The sequence below is a fragment of the Tamandua tetradactyla genome, chromosome 5 (assembly GCF_023851605.1).
Source record: "Tamandua tetradactyla isolate mTamTet1 chromosome 5, mTamTet1.pri, whole genome shotgun sequence".
Classification (NCBI taxonomy): domain Eukaryota; kingdom Metazoa; phylum Chordata; class Mammalia; order Pilosa; family Myrmecophagidae; genus Tamandua; species Tamandua tetradactyla.
In genome coordinates, this window is record NC_135331.1 from 32,983,462 (window position 1) to 33,009,090 (window position 25,629).

The 25,629-nt window shown below is 38.4% G+C and overlaps 1 protein-coding gene and 1 pseudogene across 14 annotated transcripts in view; one reads left to right on the top strand and one right to left on the bottom strand.

Moving 5' to 3' along the window:
• MTMR3 (myotubularin related protein 3) overlaps positions 1-25,629 on the bottom strand; it is a 238,401-nt gene that overhangs the window by 76,809 nt on the left and 135,963 nt on the right. The gene's annotated exons all lie outside the window — the stretch shown is intronic.
• On the top strand, positions 2,121-3,008 carry LOC143683049 (snurportin-1 pseudogene; annotated as a pseudogene).

Genomic DNA, 25,629 nt, shown 5'->3' on the forward strand with positions numbered 1-25,629 from the left:
AGCAAAACCTTTGTAATATGACCTAACTCAAGAACACAAATTAGCCTAAAATGATCTCATTTATGTACTCATTCAATACTCATATATTCCAGGCATTGTTCTAAATGTTGGAAAGACACAGGCAAAAAAAAATTTACAAAGCTTAATTTTATGTCTATCTTCCTTACTGCAAACAAAAATATGTAAAATGTAAGATAGTTGATAAGTCAGGGAGTTGATAAGTGTTATAAAAGCAAGGAGTAACCACAAGCGCTCTTCTATTAACTGTACAGCACAAAGAGTGAAACTTAATATAAACTTTAGGACATAATTAATAGTATAATTATAACAGAAATACCACAGTAATGCAAATTGTTAAGAATCACACAAAGATACCACAATAATGCAAACTGTGAAGAATAAGGAGAACTGTAGGGGGAGTGGTATATGGGAACTCTGTTCTTTCTGAATTATTTTTCTGTAAACCTACAACTGCTATAATTTTAAAAAGAGAGAGAGAGAGGGAAGAGAAGGAAAAGAAACAAACTATTCCTGAGGGTATATGACCTTATTATTAGAAGATTTAGATATTGTTGTAAATAAATCTTTCAAAGATCATTTTAAAAAGAAACACTTCAGCCACCACAGCAAAAGCAGTTTGGCAGTTCCTCAAAAAGTTAAGCATAAGAATTAACATATCAACTGGCAATTCCACTCTTGAGCATAAATCCCAAAGAAAAGGAAGCAGGGCCTCAAAAGATACTTCCACACCAGTGTTCACAGCAGCACTATTCAACAATCACCAGAAAGGCAGAACAACACAAGTGTCCATCGACACAGTAATGAATAAACAAAATGTGGTGTATAAATACAATGGAATATTATTCAGCCATAAGGAGAAATGAAGTGCTTATACATGCTACAACATGGATGAACCTAGAAAACATTATGCTAAGTGAAATAAGAGAGTGACAGACAAATATTATATGATATCACTAATACGAAGTATCTAAAATAAGCAAACTCAGAGAAACAGAAAGTATATTAAGAGACTACCATGGGTGGGGAGAAGGGAAGAAAGAGGAGTTATTACCTAATGGATACAGAGTTTCTGTTGTCTGGGTTTTTTTTGTTGTTGATATATATATACATACACAACACAAAATTCCCCTATTTTAAGGACTACCATATATACAATTCTGTGATATTAATTACCTTCAAAATACTGTGTTTTTACTCCCACCACCCTTCTTTACAAAAATATTTTTATCATCCCAGAGTTTCTGTTTTGGTTGATGAAATGTCTGATAATGAATGGTGGTAACAGCAACACACCATTATGAAGGTAATTAATACTACTGAATCGTGCATTAAAAAATGGTTAAAATAGCAAATTTTATGCCTCTCTCTATATATATTTAGCATATATTCAATAAAAAGCAAGTTTGAGAAAGTAGGTGAAGAATACGAATTTAGTATTTTTTTAAAAAGTTTACTACAGAAAAGTTCAGAACCAAACTAGTGGCAATGCACATTCCAAGCTCCTACTCTCCAAAGATTAATTCCCACAAAAAGGAACCACAGCTCCTGAGGAAAACAGACATTCCAGGATTAGAACAGAAAATATACAGGTTAATTTGGGAATATTCAGAAAGCAAACAAACAATCAAAGATTATAGAGGCTATGTCGAAAAGACTCAAGAGGGTGGCATGTGGAATTGTTACCTTGCTAGAGAAGATCATAGCTAACTCAAGCCCTGACCCATAGCTTTTCTGTATACTAAGATCTGAATAGCACAGCAGCCCCACATCTCTGCCTATGACAGTACAAGTCCAAGAACAGTTCCTTGGAGCAGAGTGAGTAGCACTGTCACTTACTGAAGTGCAGAAATCCAAGCAACTAGATTATATGAACCATGTCATACTGGCTGCAGAAGAGTGGACAGCGATGGAGAATGAGGAAGAGGAAGACAAGATGATGAAGAACTGGAGATTGATGCTGAGAAGAAGTTACCAAAATGCTATGCTAATCAAGTGACGGAATACAGGAAGTACAGCTGCCTTGAATAAGGGGAGCCTGCCCAGACACCCAAGGCAGTTAGCCAAGGTGAGATTGAACCAAGGTGAGATCACTTGACTGAATGCCCTTCTGGATCCAGAGAGGAAACCAGTATGGCTTGTGGTGCCGTAAAGGAAGCAGGTATGGAGACTGTTCCAGGCCCCCGTCAGTCCAGCTGATGCTTTCAAAGTGGTTAACTGATGCTCCTTAGATTTGGGTCAGGAATGGATTGTGGTCATGTGCTCTGTTGGAAAGAGCTGTTATCATGGCCTATAGGGGTTCTATGAGTGTCTACACCAATTGTTGTTACTGTGTCAATACATTTTTTCCCTTCCACCACAAGTCAACAGGAGAAACTCAACAATGGCAAAAGACTACACCATTCTGAACGGCATTTGCAACAAGGTGAACTACAACTACTATGTTCTGGATGTGATGTGCTGGCGGGGATATCCTTTTTATGATAGCCGGACTGATTTCCAATTCTACTCAGCACATTCAAAGTTTACTGAAGAAGGACTGGAAAAGAAAAACAAGATCAATTCCTTTAAATCTATGAGACTACAGAATTTCCCATGTAGCCCTGAGAGTTTGTGCAAGATGCTGTCTATGGAGTTCTCTTGTGGGAAAGATGAACTTCTCTTCTACCACAAGGAGACCACTAGAGCTCTGGAACCACTTTCCTAGTGGACTGGCCACACCCCTACATGGTGTCAGATGTTCTTGTAACCATGCCAGCTGGCCTACTGACCACCAAGGCAGAATATGCCGGGCACCAGCTCCAGCGATTACCGAGTACAAGAGGAGCTAGAAGGAGAGCATTCTCAGGTAATGTGAGAATGGACACTCCAAGTTGGAGCCCCTGTCTACCCCCAAGCTAATGAGTCCTCTCTGTAGCCTAATCTACCCTGGAAGCCTCTGTAGAACTAAAGAGGAGAGCATCCTTTGGAAGTCACAGGATGGTGCCTAGTTTCAGAAGAAAAGCTGAGGAGGAGGACAGAGACAACTGGTGACTTCATTTTAGTCACCACAACAGGAAACCAGTTTATCTCCCATTTGAAATGCTGGCTCAAACATTTGGGAGGGTTCCTAAATTGGGTAATAACCAAGATTAAGTTCCACATCCACAGTGTAAATATATATTATTCTTAAGAAAAACAAACAAACAAAAGAATCAAGAGCCAACTTAAGGAACTCTTAGTGTCCAAAAATGGGATCATCTCAGCAAAACTAATAAGCACAGTTGTTGTTAAATATATATGTGTGTTCATAATGCCCACAAATGTGTTCACTGATTTTTCCCATTGGTTACTACTAGAGGATGCGAAGAAACAAACCTCTTATTCTTTAAAACTGAAAAATGAGGCCAAAGAACTAAGTATTTATCTTTCTGTTCCTATAAAAACCAAACAACTTTAAAATCAAGGGCCTGATAAAGGGAGCATTCCACCTAATGAAGAAGGAATAACAGAATTAGAATGTCATCATTTTAAAAGTGCTAATGAAATACAGAACACTAATAATCATCCAGCCTCTGGGAAATTATAGGGAAATAATGCAGATTCTTTAAATTGCAAGAAAAAAAAAAGAAATAGAAGGGACACCTATTGATTAAAAGTGATACGTCAATCAATTGCCATGAACAGACCTTATTTGAATCCTGATTCAAACAAAAATATAAAAGTAATTTATGATATTTGATGAGGGTGTGTTTATCAGTAATTTCACTCTTGGAAGCAATGAAAATTGCCTAAAATTGAGAGTGTTGATGGACTGATGACTTGGGAGATTATACATGATGCCCAATGGATGGAGGTAGTTTAAAGATACACTGAAAAGCAGAATGGCAAGCTGTGCTGTATACATATCATCGAATATTGTGCTGCTACAGAAAGGAACAGGAAACACGCAATGAGGTGAATGAACCTGGGGGACATAATGTGATGCAAAATAAGCGGGAAACAAGACAGCAAGGGTAGTTCAGTAGCAGAATTCTCACCTGCCATGCAGGAGACCCAGGTTCGATCCCTGATTCATGCACTTCCCAAAAAAACAAACAAATCAAAAAATTTCAACAAATGGTGCTGCAATAACAAGATACTCACATGGAAAAATAATGAAATGTGACCCCACCAAATGTCATACAAAAAAAAAGGCCACAAACAAAAGAGCAACTATTCTACAGGATCATGTAGAAAATACTTAAAAGAAAACTAGGGCCTAGATTGTAAACTCTTATAGCAGTAACATTTACTCCAGAATGGTAATCGTTAATTTTGAGAGCCTGTGCTATGTATGTATAACCGGGTATTTCCCTGGAACTTGGGTACCTGTGTGACTCTTAAGACTCAAAACAGGAGTTCTACAGTTCTGAAGGTCAGCAATGCCATGTACAAAACCACTAAAGAAGCTGAAAAAGAGATCAGGCTACAATTAGAGATAAGAATGAAGCCAACTGGGTCGAGACTAAAGTAAATCAGAATACAGGGGTCAAGAAGACATTTTAGAATATTAACTACTCTATGAGACCAAAGGAGGAGAGGTTTATTTTGTCCAGAACCTAAATTTTTGGTAGCACATAATCGAACGCAACCTGTCTGGATAGATCATTTAACAATCCAAACACAGGGAGCAAGAATGGGAATGACATATTTAATTCTGTATAGTGTAATGCAATGTCTGGACACATTCCAGAGTACGCTGAGCAGATAATTAAAAAGTACTGGCAAAGTTCCATGAGAGATGGGAGAGCAAATATAGAACTATTAAACTCTACCAACAGAGAAACAACTGATACTGTCTCAAGCATTAGGGACACACAAATCAACAGGCCAAACCCTTGATCTTGAGGCTTGGTCTTGTGAAGTTGATTTATGTGGCAAAGAAACTTAGCCTACCTATAGTTATGCCTAAGAGTTACTTCCAGAGGGCCCCTTTTGTTGGTCAGATGTGTCTTCTCTCTCTAAGCCAAACTCGGCAACCAAAATCATTACCCTCCCCCCTACACGGGACATAACATCCATGGGTGAAAGTCTCCCTCGCAATGTGGAATATGACTCTCAGGGATGAGTCTGGTCGTGGCACTGCAGGATTGACAATGCCTTCCTGACCCAAAGTGAGGAAAGAATTGTAACAAACAAGGTATCAGTGACTAAAAGAGTTCAAATAGAGATGAGAGGCTATTCAGAAGGCTATTCTTACTCAGGTTTCAGCTAAATATTGCTACCATCATGGTTTGTCAAATCTCAGCCAAACCATTCCTGCCAACCCTAAAGAACAACTAGGGCTGTATCTGAGATTCTACAAAGGTTCTATACACTATGATTACTTTCCAGAAACCTACAACCTCCAAATGGATTCCTAGGCCAGGTAAGTTCTGAAACACAGAGGAGACAGCCTCCCCAGAACATTAACTAGTTCCATTCCTCTATCTCATATTATCAACAGCCCTTTCCAATACGAAAAAGTTAGAATGGGCATGCCAAATACCACTAAAGACTGAAAGAAAGATCAACAGAGAAGGCAGGGTTATAAAAAAGAAGCTAGGATTTAACAAATGAGTATGACTGCTGAATCGTTAGATTGGTATTTCATTTAGTCTCCAGTGTCTTGAAGCAGCTAGAAGGAAAAACCTAAAATTGTGGAATTATAACCCATACCAAACTCTGAAATCTATTTTACAACCAATTGTTGGAGTGTGCTTATAAATTTATTGCTTTTTTTGGCTGAGCCCTCAATCTTGGGGTTTGTTCATATGACACTTAACCCCACAAAGGATATGCTAAACCTACTTAAAATTAGGCCTAGGAGTCACCCCCAGAGAACTTCTTATGTTGCTCGGATGTGGCCTATCTCTCCTAGCCAACATGACAAGCAAACTCACTGCTTTTACCCCTCTCTATGTGGGACATGACTCCCAGGAGTGTAGTCCTTCCCGGCAATGCGGGACAGAAATCCTAGAATGAGCTGGGACTCAGCATCAAGGGATTGAGAAAACATTCTCACCCAAAAGGGGGAAGAGAGAAATGAGACAAAGTGTCAGTGGCTGAGAGATTTCAAACAGAGTCCAGAGGTTACCCTGGAGATTATTCTTACGTATTACATAGATATCACCTTTTTAGATAAGGTTTAATGGAGAGGCTGGAGGGAAGTGCCTGAAACTGTAGAGCTGTGTTCCAGTAGACATGTTTCTTGAAGATGATTGTATAATGATATAGCTTTCGCAATGTGAAAACCTTGTGTCTGATTCTCCTTTTATCTACGGTATGGAAAGATGAGTAAAACATATGGATTAAATATAAATAAATAATAGGAGGGAACAAATGTTAAAATAAATTTGGTAGATTGAAATACTAGTGATCAGTGAAAGGGAGTGGTAAGGGGTATAGAAAAAAATATGGGAAACGAAGGCAAAAATATATTGGGTAGATGGAAACACTAGCAGTCAATGAGAGGGAGGGGTAAGGGGTATAGTATGTATGAATTTTTTTCTTTTTTATTTCTTTTCCTGAATTGATACAAGTGTTCTAAGAAATGATTATGGTGATGAATATACAACTATGTGATGATATTTTGAGTTACTGATTATATACCAAGAATGGAATGATCACATGGTAAGAATGTTCGTGTTTGTATGGTGTTACGTTTAAAAAAATTTAGAACAAAATTATTGCTTTTTCTGTGTATATGTTACTTTTCACAAAAAAAAGAAAAAAATAAAACATTAAAAAAAATTATTTATGAGACATCTACGGAAATTTGAACACTTAGTTGATGCTATGGAATTACTAATTTTTGGAATAGATGACAATGTTATTGTGATTATGGTATTTTAAAAAGTTATCTTTTAATATACAAATTGAACTATGTACAGAGGAAGTGATACACCCTGATATAGGCAGGGTAAGAAGGGGGAGTCATGAATCCAGATGGGACATGAACAGGTAATTGTGGAAGCCCAGTGACATAAGTAAACAGGGATTTATTAAACTATCTTCTCTACTTTTTTGTATTTAAAATTTTCAAATAATAAAGCTTATTTTTAGATGTATTGGAAATTCTTCTACCTCAAAACCCCCAGTTCCTGGAGAACTAATTTAAAGAATCAAAGTTTTAGTTATAAGAAAACGTTGTTTTTAAAATGTCACCTTATGTGTGAGACTGAAGCAAAAAATGTTTATTTGGTACAAAATTTATATTTTGACTTTAGTGCATTTCCTAATACAACTTATGTAGATAGTTTGATTGAACACCATAAGTACTTGGAATCTCAGGTAGGACATGAGATTTTGTTGGTTTGTCCAGAGTGATGCCCCGATGAATCCCAGAGTAATTCAATCAGTGAGTGGAAAAGTATTTGCAAAGCCCCCTTCGGGGAATGGTGAGAATGGGGAGAAATTCAACTTCCCCATGGTGAATTCTTGATATTCTCACAAGCAGTGTGGACAACCAAAGCTATAGGCTGAGCCCCCAGTCTTGGGGTCGTTCATATGAAACAACCCCACAAAGGATAGGTCAAGTCTACTTAAAATTTAGGCCTAAGAGTCACCCCCAAGAGAGCCTCTTTTGTTACTCAGGTGTAGCTTCTCTCTCCAGCCAACATGACGAGCAGTCTCACCACTCTCCCCCTTCTCTATGTGGGACATGACTCCCAGGGGTGTGGACCTTCCTGGCAACATGGGACAGAAATCCTAGAATGAGCTGAGACTCAGCATCAAGGGATTGAGAAAAACCCTAGAATGAGCTGAAACTTAGCATCAAGGAATTGAGAAAACCTTCTCAACCAAAAGGGGGAAGAGTGAAACGAGACAAAGTGTCAATGGCTGAGAGATTCCAAACAGAGTTGAGAGGTTATCCTGGAGGTTATTCTTATGCATTAAGTAGATATCATCTTGTTAGTCAAGATGTAATGGAGAGGCTGGAGGGAACTGACTGAAAATGTAGAGCTGTGTTCCAGTAGCCATGTTTCTTGAGGATGACTGGATAATGATATAGCTTTCACAATGTGACTGTGTGATTGTGAAAACCTTGTGTCTGATGCTCCTTGTATCTACCTTGTCAACAAACGAGTAGAATATACGGAATAAAAATAATAGGGGGAACAAATGCTAAAATAAATTTAGTTTGAAATGCTAGCGATCAATGAAAGCGAGGGGTAAGGGGTATGGTAGGTATAATCTTATTTTTTCCCTTTCCTGAGTTCGTTTTATTTCTTTTTCTATTGTCTTTTTATTTCTTTTTCTGGATTGATGCAAATGTTCTAAGAAACGATGAATATGCAACTAAGTGATGATATTGTGAATTACTGATTATATGTTGATGTTTTATTTGGTTTCTTAATTTTTTAATTAATAAATTTTTTTAAAAACTTAAAAAAGAAAACCTTGTTTATGCACCAAACTTATCAATATGCATTTACTGTCTTTTAAGATTTTTTGAAGAGAATTTTAAAGAATAACCACAAGCATCAGGTTAGTTTTCCCAACTGAAATGTAGTCACCCACAGTGACAGTGAAGTGGAAATCAGATTTCAGTTACAAAGTAAACTCTTGATCCACAGTCATAATCACATTAGCTATCTTCCCCGTTAAGTCCAATTTTTAAATGAATACATATATAACAGACAAAAATTTCCCATTTAGGGTTAAAAGTTCAATCAATTGAAACTAGCCTTTACTCAGAAATTATGCTTCCTATTTTCATACCATATACATATATTATTATAAAATACATATATATACTATATATATATATATATAGGTGCATGGGCAGGCACCAGGAATCGAACCCTGGTCTCCAGTATGGCATCCACACCATGTAAAGACACTAAAATGCTATGATGTATTTCAGTCAGCGAACAAGTATCTGAGAGCATTACTATACTATGACACTGTGGTAATGGAATTTATATTTCAGTGTGGAAGATAGAAATATATAATAATTACAAACTGAGCTAAATGTAATGAAGGAAACAAAGAGGGTGATGAATAAGAGACTGGGGTAGGGGAGAGTTGGTTAAGACGGATAAAAAAGTCCTCAGAAAATCTCTCTCACAACACTAGCCTGACACAAAGTTAAAGAGTCAGCTCAGAAACTAAGCCCAACAGAGTTAACACTTTAAAATATTAAAAAGGATACTGTGCAAAAAAAAAAAGATTATAAGACAAAGAAAGACACAGGAAATTATGGCCAATTTGAAAGAAAAGCAAAGAAATTCAGTAAAAAGAAGACTAGACTGTGGACACACCAGGCAAAGAATTTTTAAAAACAGTGTTCAATATGTTCAAAAAAATAAAGGAAAACAGTAAAAAAGAACAAAAAGATATCAGGAAAACAATGAATGAACAATATAAGAAATTTAATAAAGAGACAAATTTCAAAAAGGAACCAAACAAATACTGGAGTTGAAGACCACAGTGAATAAAATGTAAGAGTCACAGGAGGATTTCAAAAGCAGATTGCAGCTAGCAGAAAAAAGGATCTGTGATCTTAAAGATAAGAAAACTGAAATGATGTGGTCTGAGGAACAGCAAGAAAAAAATGAAAAAAGTGAACACAGCCTATGAAATCTATGGCATACCATCATACCAATATATATATATATATATATATATATATGCATCATGAGAATTCAAGAAGGAGAAGAAAGGGGAGGAAGGAACATTAAAATTAGTAATGGCAGAAAACTTCCCAAATTTAATGGAACATATAAATATATGCATTCAAGATGTATAATATGAACCCCAAACAGGGTAACTCAAAGAGAATCATGCTCAGGTACAATATAGTCAAACTATCAAATGCAAAGGACAAGGAAAAGTGTTCTGAAAGCTACAAGAGAAAAGCAATGTGCTACATAATAAAAAAGAGCCCCCCAAAAATTAAGTACTAATTTCTCACCAAAAGCCACTAAAAGAAGAAGACAGTGAGACCGGCTATTTAACTGGGGGGTGGGGGTGGGGGACAATTACCAATGAATAATTTTATAATGTCTTAATGATGAGATGTTAAGACATTCCCAGATGAAGAAAAATGAGGGAGTTTGTTACCAATAGATCTGCCCTACAAAATGCTACAATTAGTTCTTCAGACTAAAATGAAAAACACTTAACAGTGGACCAAAGTGACAAAAATGAATAAAACCTCTGGTAAAGTTAAAGAAATGGGTAATTACAAATGTTAGTAAAACTGTATTGTAATTTTTGGTATGTAACCCACTTTTTACTCTTGCACATTGTAAAATGCAAATGCACAAAAAAATATGCTAAATGTGCAGTTTCATATTTTACGATGTATAAAGATACAATTTATAATGAGTACAACAAAAAGTTGGGGGGGGGCCACAGTGGCTCAGCAGGCAGGAATGCTTGCCTGTGATGCCAGATGACCCGGGTTCGATTCCTGGTGCCTGCCCATGTTAAAAAAAAAAAAAAAGTATCTATATTGGAAAGGTAGAAAAAGTTGGGGGAGGACCAAGGGGCAGAGGAGCAGTATTTATGTATGCTATTGAACTTAAGCCGGTATCAAATCAAACATGACTGTTTTAGATTCAGGATGCTAAAATTCAGCCTCATGGTGATTATAAAGACAATATCTGGAATATATATACCGAAGAAAAGGAAAGGGGATTCAAAATGCTACATTTTGAACATAGGTATTAAAGGAATTAAGTGACATAAAAAGTATAAAACTTATAAAGACCAAGCAGGAAAATGGCAGAAAAAAGCCCTGCATTATCAGTAGCCACTTTAAATAAAAATGGTATAAATTGGGTAGAGGAAAATACTAGTGGTCAGTGAGAGGGAGGGGTAAGGGGTATAGAATGTTTGAGTTTTTTCTTTTTTCCTTTTATTTCTTTTTCTGGAATGATGTAAATCTTCTGAGAAATGATCATGGTGATGAATATACAACTATGTGATGATATTGTGAGTCACTGATTGTACACCAAGTATGGAATGTTCATATGTTAAAAATGTTCGTGTTGTATGTTGATTGGCTTTTATTTAAAAAATGTTTTAATTCCCCAGTCAAATAAATGGATAAAAAAAGCATAATCCAAGGGTACAAAGTGGCTCTGGTAGAATGCTTGTCTTCCATGCAGGAGACCTGGGTTCAATTCCTGGACCACATACCAATTTTAAAAAAAAAGCATGACCCAATATGCTGTTTACCAAAAACTTTCCTTAAATTCAAACATACTAGTAGGTTGAAAGTGAAAGGATGGAAAAAGAATTTCATTATGTCATATGAGTAGCCAAAAGAATAGACTTTAAATAAAAAATTGATATAAGAGAAAGAGGAAAACACTACATATTGGTAAAAACAGCAATTCAATAAGAAGACAAAACAATTTTTAATACTTATAATAGTTATAATTCATGATGGCCAAAACCACCTTGAAAATGAAGAACAAAACTGGAGGTCTTACAGATCCTGATTTCACAAGCTATCACAAAGATACAATATCAAAATAGCATGGTACTAGCAAAAGGACATCTGTATAGACTAATGAAATCAAACTGAATTCAAAATCAACCCTCACATCTATAATCAACTGATTTTTGACAAGGGTACAAAGTGCACTCAATGAGAAAAGAATGTCTACTTAAGAAATGGTGCTAAGATTAATGCCCAAAAATCAGTAGTGTTTCTTTACACTAATAATGAGCAATCAGAGGAGGAAATCAAGAAAAGAATTCCATTTACAATAGCAACCAAAAGAATCAAATATTTAGGAATGAATTTAATTAAGGATACGAAAGACCCTATACACAGAAAACTACAAGAAATTGCTAAAAGAAATCACAGAAAACTTAAATAAATGGAAGGGCATACCATGTTCACAGACTAGAAGACTAAATATGGTTAAGATGTCTATTCTGTCCAAACTGATTTACAGATTCAATGCAACACCAATTAAAATTCCAACAACTTACTCTAAAAAAATAGAAAAACTAATAAATTTATTTGGAAGGGCAGGGTACCCCAAATGGTTAAAAATACCTTAAGAAAGAAAAATGAAGTGGGAGGTCTCACACAACCTGACTTTAAACCATATTAAGAAACTACAGTGGTCAAAACACCATGGCACTGGCATGAAGGTGGATATACTGAACAATAGAATCAAACAGAGTGTTCAGAAATAGACCCTCTCATATACAGACAATTGATCTTTGATAAAGTGGTCAATCCAACTCACCTGGGACAGAGCAGCCTCTTGAATGAACGGTGTTTGGAGAAATGGATATCAGTATGCAAAAGAATGAAAAAGGGTCCATATCTCACACCCTATACAAAAATCACCTCAAAATGGGTCAAAGACCTAAACATTAGAGCTAAGACCATAAAACTTTTAAAAGAAAATGCAGGGAAATAGCTTATAAATCTTTTTGATAGGAGGTGGTTTCCTAGATCTTACACCCAAAGCATGAACATTGTAAGAAGAAATAGACAAATGGGATCGCCTCAAAATTAAACACTTCTAAAAAGGCCAGTGTATGCAATGGAAGACAGTATTTGGAAGACACATATCAGATAAAGGTTTAGTATCCAAAATATATAAAGAGATTCTTCAACTCAACAAGAAAAAAGACAAACAAACCAACTGAAAAATGGGCAAAAGACATAAACACACACTTCTCAGAAGAGGAACTACAAATGGCTAAAAAACACATGGAAAAGATGCTCAGCTTCACTGGGTATTAGAGAAATGCAAATCAAAACCACAATGAAATATCATCTGACACCTACAGAATGGCCATACTGGAAAAAACAGAAAACAACGAGTGTTGGAGAAGACATGGATAAAGAGGCACACTTATTCACTGTTGATGGGAATGTAAAACATACAACCACTCTGGAAGGCAGTTTGACAGTTCCCCAGGAAGCTACGTATAGAACTGTCATACGATCCAGCAATCCCATTACTAGGTATATATTCAGAGGACCTGAGGGCAAGGACATAAATGGACATTTGCACAACAATATTTATAGCAGCATTATTTACGACTGCCAAGAGATGGAAACAGTCCAAACATCCAACAATGGACGAGTGACTAAACAAGTTGTGGTATATACATATGACGGACTATTACACAGCTATAAGACAGAATAAAGTCATAAAGCATGTAACAATGTGAATGAACCTTGAGGACATTATCCTGAGTGAAATTAGCCAGAAACAAAAGGACAAATATTGTGTGGTCACACTAACATGAACTAATATTAATGAGTGAATTTTGAGAGTCGAACTTAAGAACAGTTCGTCAGGAAATAGAAATAAGGTAGAAGTGGAACAATTGGTACTGAAGGAATACAGATTGTGCAACAGGACTTACTGTAAAAATTCAGAAATGGATAGCACAATACTACATGAATGTAGCACAATAATATAAGTACACTGAATGAAGCTGAAGGTGAGTTTGACTGAGGGAGAAGGGTTGGGGACATGTTATGAAAACACAAGAAAAGATAGAAGATAAAGACTGAGATGGTATAACTTAGGAATGTCTAGCTACAGTGGACAATGATGGTGATTAACTACAAACAAAAACATGTTTTTGCATGAGGGAGAAAAATGAATGTCAATACTGCAAGGTGTTGAAAATGGGTGGGATATGGGAAAATTTGCAATCAATGCAAGCTAGGTCTACAGTCAACAATAACATTGTAATATGGTTCCAACGAATCTAACAAAGGCGTTATGCCAAAATTAAATGTCAACAGGCGGAGGCATGGGGGAGAGTTAAGGATTCTTTGTGGAAGAAAAGGAAATGTCTCCATATAGATTATGGTGGCAAAGGCATGTCTATTTACTTAGGTTGGACTGCATGATCTGTGAATAAAACTGTTTAAAAATGAACAGAGAGAAACAACTGCCACAGAATACGTGAAGAAAGAGCTATACCTATTCACTGTCTGTAGGGAAACTGAGAGGTGCAGCCCCTTGGAAGGCAGTGTGGTAGTTCCATAGGAGGCTAGGGGTGGGGTTACCATATGATCCTGAAACCCCACTGCTCAGTATATACCTGGAGGAACTCAGTGTGGGAATGCAGATGACACTGGTGTTCAACACAGCACTGTTCACAATTCACAATGAGAGGAGGTGACCTAAGGGTACAACAACTGGGGAATGGACGGGGGAACTGTGGTGTAATACAACAGATTACTCACTGGCCACAAGAAGGAATGATGTTGTAAGGCATGCAACTAGGTGAATGAATCTTAAGCCGTGGATGTTGAATGAAATGGCAGAAATGAAAAGACAGATATTAACATGCCTCACTCATATGCTTTTAATAAAAGGGGATTTATTTTGTTGGTTCTTCAGAGGAAAGGCAGCTAACTTTCCACTGAGGTTCTTTCTTTCGTGGAAGGCACAAGATGGTCTCTGCTGGTCTTCTCTCCAGGCCTCTGAGTTCCAACAACTTTCCCCGGGGTGACTTCTTTCTGCATTTCCAAAGGTCTGGGCTGAGCTGCTAGTGCTGAGATGAGGAATGCCGAGCTGCTAGGCTGTGCTACATTGCAATCTCTCATTTAAGCACCAGCCTTTTTTTTTTTTTTTTTTTGTATGGAAATAGGCCAAATGATTTAATAAGTAGGTAAAAAAACAAACAACAACAACAAACCCCACAAAAAAACAAAAATAATCCCATAGACATAAAGTAAACCAAAACAAGCAATCAAGCATCTTTTAGATTTTTTGGTTTCTGTTGTTTCTTTCTGGGTGTGTGTATGTCAATGGAGAATGCCGATTTAAAGGCAGATATTAACATGCCTCACTCATGCCTAACGATAACATAAAAACTCAGTGAACTGAAGTCGAGAGCATGGGTTATCAGGTTGGAGCCTATTATAAAGGGTCACAGACTGTAAGCATTTACAGCAGTCACATATATTCAGGAGTTCTAACTATTATTTCTAAATTCTGAAACACTGAGTCATTTGTATATAATCTGGTCAGTCCCCAAAACTTTGGGTATTTATGTGAAGTCTGAGACTCAGAGTTAGAGCTCTGAAGCTATGAAAGTCAGAATTATCCCATACAGGAACTGTTTAAAAGGATGAAAAGGGGATCAGACTTCAACAAGACAAATGAATGAAGCTAATCTGGATAGGACTGCAGTAGATCAGAATACAAGGTAAAGGATGGTGGCGTTCATGTTTTAAAGTTTCAACTTCTGTGCGATACCAAAGGGAGAGATGTTTAGTTGACACAAAATTTATATTTTGGGTAGCGTACTAATTTAACTTGTATGGTCAGTTCAGTTGAACACCGTAAGTACATGGAATCTTGAATAGGGCATGACAGCTTGTTGATTTCTCCAGGTTAGTGTGATGCCTGGATATATCCCAGAGTAATTTGGACAATGGATAAAGAAGTATTTGTGAACTCCCCACGGGAGACTAGGGAAAAGGGAGGAAGTATTCAGCCTCCACATTTAGAGAATTTCTGATATTTTTGGAAGCAGTGGGGACAACCAAATCAATAGGCTGAGCCCTCAATCCTGGGGTCCACCTTATAAAACTTATTTCTGCAAATTTTAGGCTAAGCCTACTTAAAATTATGTCTAAGAGTCACCCCCGGAGAACCTATTTTGTTGCTCAAACATGGCTTCTCTCTAAGCCAAGTGGACAGGTGAACTATCTGCCCCCCTGCACTATGCAGGACATGACTCTTAGGGTTTTATATCTCCCTGGCAAAGTGGGACAGAACTCACAAGATTTCACTGGGATCCGGCATCATGGGACAGAGAAAGCCTTCTTAACCAAAAGGGGGAAGAGAGAAATGAGACAAAATAAAGTTTCAGTGGCTGAGAGATTTCAAACAGAGTCGAGAGGTTATCCTGGAGGTTATTCTGACACATTATATAGATACCCCTTTTTAGTTCATGGTGTATTGGAGTGGCTGCAGGGAAGTAGCTGAAATTGTCCAACTGTGTTCCAGTAGCCTTGATTCTTAAAGACGACTGTATAACGATATAGCTTTTACAATGTGACTATGTGGCTGTGAAAACCTTGTGACTGATGCTCCTTTTATCCAGGGTATTGGCAGACGAATTAAAAAATATGGATAAAAATAAATAATTAAGCAGGAGGGGTAAGGGGTAAAATGAACTGGGCAGATTGAAATACTAGAGGTCAATGAGAGGGAGGGATACAGACTACAGTATGTATGAGTTCTTCGTTTTTCTTTTTTATATCTTTTTCCACAGTGATGCAAATGTTCAAAAATTGATAACGGTGATAAATACACAACGATGTGATGATGAGCCACTGACTGTACACCATGTATAGACTGTATATGTGTGAAGATTTGTCAATAAAAATCTTTTTTACAAAAAGAAATGGGGGTACTTCCGGAGAAGATGACGGCTTAGTAAGACACGCGGGTCTTAGTTCCTCCTCCAGAACAGCTACTAGAGAAGTAGAAACGATTCAGAACAGCTTCCAGAGCCACAACAGAGACCAAGAAGACAGCGTACACCATTCTGGAACGGCTGATTGGCTGGGAGAACCCGCTCCGGTGAGATCGCCGAGGGGCACGGGCTTCCCCGGGCCGGAGTCCCTCCCTCCCTCCTTCCCGGGCCAGCTGGGAGAATTGGAAAGGTGGTCCCTTCAAGCCACGGCGGCTGGCGCCCCCCCCACACACACGGCCCCCAGGACCAGCTGGGAGAATTGGATCGGAGATCCTCAAGCCACGGAGAACGGTGACCCAGATTCCTTCCAAACACGTGGCTTCCGGGTCCGGCTGGGAACGGTGGATAGATACTTCCCCAAGCCGCAATGGCTGGCGCAACCTCGCCAAGCTTGGCGCCCCGGGCCGGACAGGAAATTTGTACAGGTGTTCCCCCAAGCCGTGGAGGCCGGCGACCCTCCTCGTGCGCGGATCCCCAGCCCAGCTGGGAGATTCGGATTGCCACTCCCCCAAGCCACTTTGGCTGACGACCCCCCCCACAATGAGAGTTTTCCAAAGTTAAAGGACCCACAGCATCTTTTACTGGTGGGACCCGCAGACAGACGAGTGCCACGAGAGCCACCTACTAGGCAGGATAAGTAAAACAGAGCCCAGAGATTTCACAGAAAAATGTTTCAACCTGCGGGGTCTTACGCCCAGGGAAATCTGATTAAATGCCCAGACGCCAGCAGAAGATAACGAATCATGCTCAGAAAATTGAAAATCTGTCCCAGTCAAAGGAACAAACCAATAGTTCAAATGAGATACAGGAGCTGAGACAACTAATGCTGAATATACGAACAGAAATGGAAAATCTCTTCAAAAACCAAATTGATAAATTGACGGAGGACATGAAGAAGACATGGGCTGAACAAAAAGAAGAAATAGAAAAACTGAAAAAACAAATCACAGAACTTATGGGAGGGAAGGACAAAGTAGAAAAGCTGGAAAAACAATGGATACGTACAAAGGTAGATTTAAAGAGACAGAAGACAGAATTAGTGAATTGGAGGATGGAACATCTGAATTCCAAAAAGAAACAGAAACTATAGGGAAAAGAATGGAAAAACTTGAACAGGGGATCAGGGAACTAAATGACAATATGAAGCGCACAAATATACATGTCGTGGGTGTCCCAGAAGGAGAAGAGAAGGGAAAAGGAGGAGAAAAACTAATGGAAAAATTATCACTGAAAATTTCCCAACTCTTATGAAAGACCTAAAATCACAGATCCAAGAAGTGCAGCGCACCCCAAAGAGAATAGACCCAAATAGGCGTTCTCCAAGACACTTACTAGTTAGAATGTCAGAGGTCAAAGAGAAAGAGAGGATCTTGAAAGCAGCAAGAGAAAAAAAAAACCATCACATACAACGGAAACCCAATAAGACTATGTGTAGATTTCTCAGGAGAAACCATGGAAGCAAGAAGACTGTAGGATGACATATTTAAATTACTAAAAGAGAAAAACTGCCAACCAAGACTCCTATATGCAGCAAAATTGTCCTTCAAAAATGAGGGAGAAATTAAAACATTCTCAGACAAAAAGTCACTGAGAGAATTTGTGACCAAGAGACCACCTCTGCAAGAAATACTAAAGGGAGCACTAGAGTCAGATACGAAAAGACAGAAGAGAGCGGTATGGAGAAGAGTGTAGAAAGAAGGAAAGTCAGATATGATATATATGATACAAAAGGCAAAATGGTAGAGGAAAATATTATCCAAACAGTAATAACACTAAATGTTAATGGACTGAATTCCCCAATCAAAAGACATAGAATGGCAGAATGGATTCAAAAACAGGATCCTTCTATATGCTGTCTACAGGAAACACATCTTAGACCCAAAGATAAACATAGGTTGAAAGTGAAAGGTTGGGAAAAGATATTTCATGCAAATAACAACCAGAAAAGAGCAGGAGTAGCTATACTAATATCCAACAAATTAGACTTCAAGTGTAAAACAGTTAAAAGAGACAAAGAAGGACACTATCTACTAATAAAAGGAACAATTAAACAAGAAGACATAACAATCATAAATATTTACGCACCGAATCAGAATGCCCCAAAATACGTGAGGAATACACTGCAAACACTGAAAAGGGAAATAGACACATCTACCATAATAGTTGGAGACTTCAATTCACCACTCTCACCAATGGACAGAACATCTAGACAGAAGATCAATAAAGAAATAGAGAATCTGAATATTACTATAAATGAGCTAGACTTAACAAACATTTATAGGACATTACATCCCACAACAGCAGGATACACCTTTTTCTCAAGTGCTCATGGATCATTCTCAAAGATAGACCATATGCTGGGTCACAAAGCAAATCTTAACAAATTTAAAAAGACTGAAATCATACACAACACTTTCTCAGATCATAAAGGAATGAAGTTGGAAATCAATAATAGGCGGAGTGCCAGAAAATTCACAAATACATGGAGGCTCAACAACACTCTCTTAAACAACAAGTGGGTCAAAGAAGAAATTGCAAGAGAAATTAGTAAATACCTCGAGGAGAATGAAAATGAAAACACAACATATCAAAACTTATGGGACGCAGCAAAGGCAGTGCTAAGAGGGAAATTTATTGCCCTAAATGCCTATATCAGAAAAGAAGAAAAGGCAAAAATGCAGGAATTAACTGTCCACTTGGAAGAACTGGAGAAAGAACAGCAAACTAATCCCAAAGCAAGCAAAAGGAAAGACATAACAAAGATTAGAGCAGAAATAAATGAAATTGAAAACATGAAAACAATAGAGAAAATAAATAAGACCAGAAGTTGGTTCTATGAGAAAATCAATAAGATTGATGTGCCCTTAGCAAGACTGACAAAAAGAAGAAGAGAGAGGATGCAAATAAATAAGAACAGAAATGGAAGAGGAGACATAACCACTGACCTCACAGAAATAAAGGAGATAATAACAGGATACTATGAACAACTTTACGCTAATAAATACAACAATTTAGAAGAAATGGACGGGTTCCTGGAAAGACATGAACAACCAACTTTGACTCAAGAAGACATAGATGACCTCAACAAACCAATCACAAGTAAAGAGATTGAATTAGTCATTCAAAAGCGCCCGAAAAAGAAAAGCCCAAGACCAGACGGTTTCACATGTGAATTCTATCAAACATCCAGAAAGAATTAGTACCAACTCTCCTCAAACTCTTCAAAATAATCGAAGTGGAGGGAAAACTACCTAACTCATTCTATGAAGCCAACATCACCCTCATACCAAAACCACGCAAAGATATTACAAAAAAAGAAAACTACAGGCCAATCTCTCTAATGAATATAGATGCAAAAATCCTCAATAAAATTCTAGCAAATCGTATCCAACAACACATTAAAAGAATTATACATCATGACCAAGTAGGATTCATCCCAGGTATGCAAGGATGGTTCAACATAAGAAAATCAATTAATGTAATACACCATATCAACAAATCAAAGCAGAAAAATCACATGATCATCTCAATTGATGCAGAGAAGGCATTTGACAAGATTCAACATCCTTTCCTGTTGAAAACACTTCAAAGGATAGGAATACAAGGGAAATTCCTTAAAACGATTGAGGGAATATATGAAAAACCCACAGCTAATATCATCCTCAATGGGGAAAAATTGAAAACTTTCCCCCTAAGATCAGGAACAAGACAAGGATGCCCACTATCACCACTATTATTCAACATTGTGTTGGAGGTTCTAGCCAGAGCAATTAGACAAGAAAAAGAAATACAAGGTATCAAAATTGGAAAGGAAGAAGTAAAACTATCACTGTTTGCAGACGATATGATACTATACGTCGAAAGCCCGGAAAAATCCACAACAAAACTACTAGAGCTAACAAATGAGTACAGCAAAGTAGCAGGTTACAAGATCAACATTCAAAAATCTGTAGCTTTTCTATACACTAGTAATGAACAAGCTGAGGGGGAAATCAAGAAATGAATCCCATTTACAATTGCAACTAAAAGAATAAAATACCTAGGAATAAATTTAACTAAAGAGACAAAAAACATATTGTGCTGGTTTGAAAGGATATATGCCCCCTAAGAAAGCCATGTTTTAATATAAATCTCATTACTTAAAGGTAGAATAATCCCTACTCAGTACTGTATATTTGAAACTGTAATGAGATCATCTCCCTAGTTGATGTGATTTAGTTAAGAACGGTTGTTAAACTGGATTAGGGGATGACATGTCTCCACCCATTTGAGTGGGTCTTGATTGGTTTACTGGAGTCCTATAAAAGAGGAAATATTTTGGAGACTCAGAGAGACTTGGAGAGAGCAGAGAATGCTGCAGCACCATGAAGCAGAGTCCACCAGCCAGCAACCTTTGGAGATGAAGAAGGGAAATGCCTCCCGGGGAGCTTCATGAAATAGGAAGCCAGGAGAGTAAGCTAGCAGATGACGCCGTGTCTGCCATGTGCCCTTCCAGCCGAGAGAGAAGCCCTGACTGCGTTCGCCATGTGCCTTTCCAGATGAGAGAGAAACCCTGAACTTCATCGGCCTTCTTGAACCAAGGTATCTTTCCCTGGATGCCTTTGATTGGACATTACTATAGACTTGTTGCAATGGGGACATTTTCTCGGCCTTAGAACTGTAAACTAGCAACTCATTAAATCACCCCTTTTAAAAGCCATTCCGTTTCTGGTATATTGCATTCCAGCAGCTAGCAAACTAGAACAGATTTTGGTACCGGAGAGTGGGGTGCTGCTGCTGTGGTTTGCAAATACCAAACATGTTGGAACGGCTTTTTAAATGGATAAAGGGAAGATTTTGGAAGAGTTGTGAGAAGCTTGATAGAGAAGGCCTAGAATGCTTTGGAAAGACTGTTGGTAGAAATGTAAACTCTGAAGATACCTCTGATGAGGACTTAGACAGAAATAAGGCACGTGTTATTAGCGACTGGATGGTAGGCGACCCTTGTTTTAAAATGGCAGATAATCTGGCAAAATTGACTAGTGGCTTTGGCTGGAAGGCAGATTTTAAAAGCCATGAACTTGGATATTTAGCAGAAGAGATTTCCAAATTAAGTGTCGAAAGTGCAGCCTGGTTTCTCCTCACAGCTTATAGTGAAATGCGAAAGGAAAGAGATAAGCTGAGAACTGAACTCTTGAGTAAAAAGAAACTAGAAATTGAGGTCCTGGAAAATTCTGGGCCTACAGAAAGGGAGACTCCAGAGTATAGTGCCCTGAGTGTGGATTTAACCAAATGTGGAACCAGCCAGCCATTTCAGAGAAAGTCAGGATCGGACATGGAGTTATCCAGGAAGGATTTGTGGAAACTCCTTATGTCTGATGGGCATGATCCAAGGCTACTGCATAGAAAGCCAACGAGAGTGCTGTGGGACCTGTATAAACAGAGCTGCTGCCAGTCTGGACTGAGGGGTTCAGAGAAGGGACACATTGGAGGAAAAATAACTTCAGAGGCAAAACCGTGGAGGCTGAGGTCTGAAGTCAAGAAGCCTCGGGCCAGGAGAGTGGACCCACCCAAGCCCATGGAGAGGGTGAGTTTGCCCCAAAGGCAGAGAATGGGCCTTCCACCTCGTTGCAGTGGAAGAGTCATGCCGCCTCAGGTCTTGGAGAGAGTGAAGCACGTTCCTTGGGGTTTGGGGAGAGCCTGGCTGCCACCACATGGAGGGGTTGAGCGTGTGCCCCGGAGATGGCAGAGAGCCCGGGTGTGGCCCCAATGCTTGGAGAGGGTGGAGCTGAGAGAAAGGTGGTCTCCCCAATATCCCCCAAGGTTGCATTCAGAGAGAGGCAGGCGTAGGCATTTGGAAAGGGTGGGACTGCCACTTTCTAAAGCCCTGAGGATAAATGAGTCTCAGACTTTGAAATCTAATGGACTTTGCCCTGCGGGTTTTCGAAACTGTATGGGTCCAGTGACCCCTGTGTTCCTTCCTCCCTATGGAAATGTGTCTGTGTATCCTGTGAATGTTCCTCCTTTGTATGTTGGCAGCAAATAACTTGTTGTGAGTTTTCAAAGGTCCAGAGCAAATGGAGAGAATTTTGCCTTAGGATAGTCCATGCCTGTAACTGATTTGATGAGATTTTATACTGTCTCTAATTTGATACTTTGTTTGTATTGCTACTGAAAGGTTTAAGGATATCTGATATTGTTATGAAATTAATGTATTTTGTATATGGGAAAAACATGTCTTTTTTAGGGGCCAGAGGGTGGAATGTGCTGGTTTGAAAGGATATATGCCCCCTAAGAAAGCCATGTTTTAATATAAATCTCATTACTTAAAGGTAGAATAATCCCTACTCAGTACTGTATATTTGAAACTGTAATGAGATCATCTCCCTAGTTGATGTGATTTAGTTAAGAACGGTTGTTAAACTGGATTAGGGGATGACATGTCTCCACCCATTTGAGTGGGTCTTGATTGGTTTACTGGAGTCCTATAAAAGAGGAAATATTTTGGAGACTCAGAGAGACTTGGAGAGAGCAGAGAATGCTGCAGCACCATGAAGCAGAGTCCACCAGCCAGCAACCTTTGGAGATGAAGAAGGGAAATGCCTCCCGGGGAGCTTCATGAAATAGGAAGCCAGGAGAGTAAGCTAGCAGATGACGCCGTGTCTGCCATGTGCCCTTCCAGCCGAGAGAGAAGCCCTGACTGCGTTCGCCATGTGCCTTTCCAGATGAGAGAGAAACCCTGAACTTCATCGGCCTTCTTGAACCAAGGTATCTTTCCCTGGATGCCTTTGATTGGACATTACTATAGACTTGTTGCAATGGGGACATTTTCTCGGCCTTAGAACTGTAAACTAGCAACTCATTAAATCACCCCTTTTAAAAGCCATTCCGTTTCTGGTATATTGCATTCCAGCAGCTAGCAAACTAGAACACATATATAAAGAAAACTACAAAAAACTGTTAAAAGGAATCACAGAAGACCTAAATAGATGGAAGGGCATACCGCGTTCATGGATTGGAAGACTAAATATAGTCAAGATGTCAATCCTACCTAAATTGATTTACAGATTCAATGCAATACCAATCAAAATCCCAACAACTTATTTTTCAGAAATAGAAAAACCAATAAGCAAATTTATCTGGAAGGGCAGGGTGCCCCGAATTGCTAAAAACATCTTGAGGAAAAAAAACGAAGCTGGAGGTCTCGCGCTGCCTGACTTTAAGGCATATTATGAAGCCACAGTGGTCAAAACAGCATGGTATTGGCATAAAGATAGATATATCAACCAATGGAATCGAATAGAGTGCTCAGATATAGACCCTCTCATCTATGGACATTTGATCTTTGATAAGGCAGTCAAGCCAATTCACCTGGGACAGAACAGTCTCTTCAATAAATGGTGCCTAGAGAACTGGATATCCATATGCAAAAGAATGAAAGAAGACCCATCTCTCACACCCTATACAAAAGTTAACTCAAAATGGATCAAAGATCTAAACATTAGGTCTAAGACCATAAAACAGTTAGAGGAAAATGTTGGGAGATATCTTATGGATCTTACAACTGGAGGTGGTTTTATGGACCTTAAACCTAAAGCAAGTCACTGAAGAAGGAAATAAATAAATGGGAGCTCCTCAAAATTAAACACTTTTGTGCATCAAAGAACTTCATCAAGAAAGTAGAAAGATAGCCTACACAATGGGAGACAATATTTGGAAACGACATATCAGATAAAGGTCTAGTATCCAGAATTCATAAAGAGATTGTTCAACTCAACAACAAAAAGACAGCCAACCCAATTACAAAATGGGAAAAAGACTTGAACAGACACCTACCAGAAGAAGAAATACGGATGGCCAAGAGGCACATGAAGAGATGCTCAATGTCCCTGGCCATTAGAGAAATGCAAATCAAAACCACAATGAGATATCATCTCACACCCACCAGAATGGCCATTATCAACAAAACAGAAAATGACAAGTGCTGGAGAGGATGCGGAGAAAGAGGCACACTTATCCACTGTTGGTGGGAATGTCAAATGGTGCAACCACTGTGGAAGGCAGTTTGGCGGTTCCTCAAAAAGCTGAATATAGAATTGCCATCGACCCAGCAATACCATTATTGGGTATCTACTCAAAGGACTTAAGGGCAAAGACACAAACGGACATTTGCACACCAATGTTTACAGCAGCGTTATTTACAATTGCAAAGAGATGGAAACAGTCAAAATGTCCATCAACAGACGAGTGGCTAAACAAACTGTGGTATATACATACGATGGAATACTATGCAGCTTTAAGACAGGATAAACTTATGAAGCATGTAATAACATGGATGGACCTAGACAACATTATGCTGAGTGAGTCTAGCCAAAAACTAAAGGACAAATACTATATGGTCCCACTGATGTGAACCGACATTCGAGAATAAACTTGGAATATGTCATTGGTAACAGAGACCAACAGGACTTAGAAACAGGGTAAGATAATGGGTAATTGGAGCTGAAGGATACAGACTGTGCAACAGGACTAGATACAAAAACTCAAAAATGGACAGCACAATAATGCCTAATTGTAAAGCAATCATGTTAAAACACTGAATGAAGCTGCATCTGAGCTACAGGTTTTTTTTGTTTGTCTGTTTGTGTCTTTTTTTTTACTATTATTATTTTTATTTTTTTCTCTATATTAACATTCTATATCTTTTTCTGTTGTTTTGCTAGTTCTGTTCCTAAATCGATGCAAATGTACTAAGAAATGATGATCATGCATCTATGTGATGATGTTAAGAATTACTGATTGCATATGTAGAATGGAATGATTTCTAAATGTTGTGTTAATTTCTTTTTTTCTTTAATTAATAAAAAAAAAATAATACTCCAAAAAAAAAAAAAGAAATGGGGCTGGGAAAACTGGATATATAAGCACCTAAAGCACAAGCTTTAGAAATGGCATAGATCTAAAGCACAGTTAGAAATGGTGTACACCTAATCACAAGCTTTTAGAAATGGTGCAGGAAGTTCCCTTCAGGGAATGGTGAGAAAAGGGGAAATTCAACTTCCACAAGTTGAATTCTTGATATTCTCACAAGCAGTGTGGACAACCAAAGCTATAGGCTGAACCCCCAGTCTTGGGGCTTGTTCATATGAAACTTAACCCCACACAGGATAGGTCAAGACTACTTAAAATTAGGCC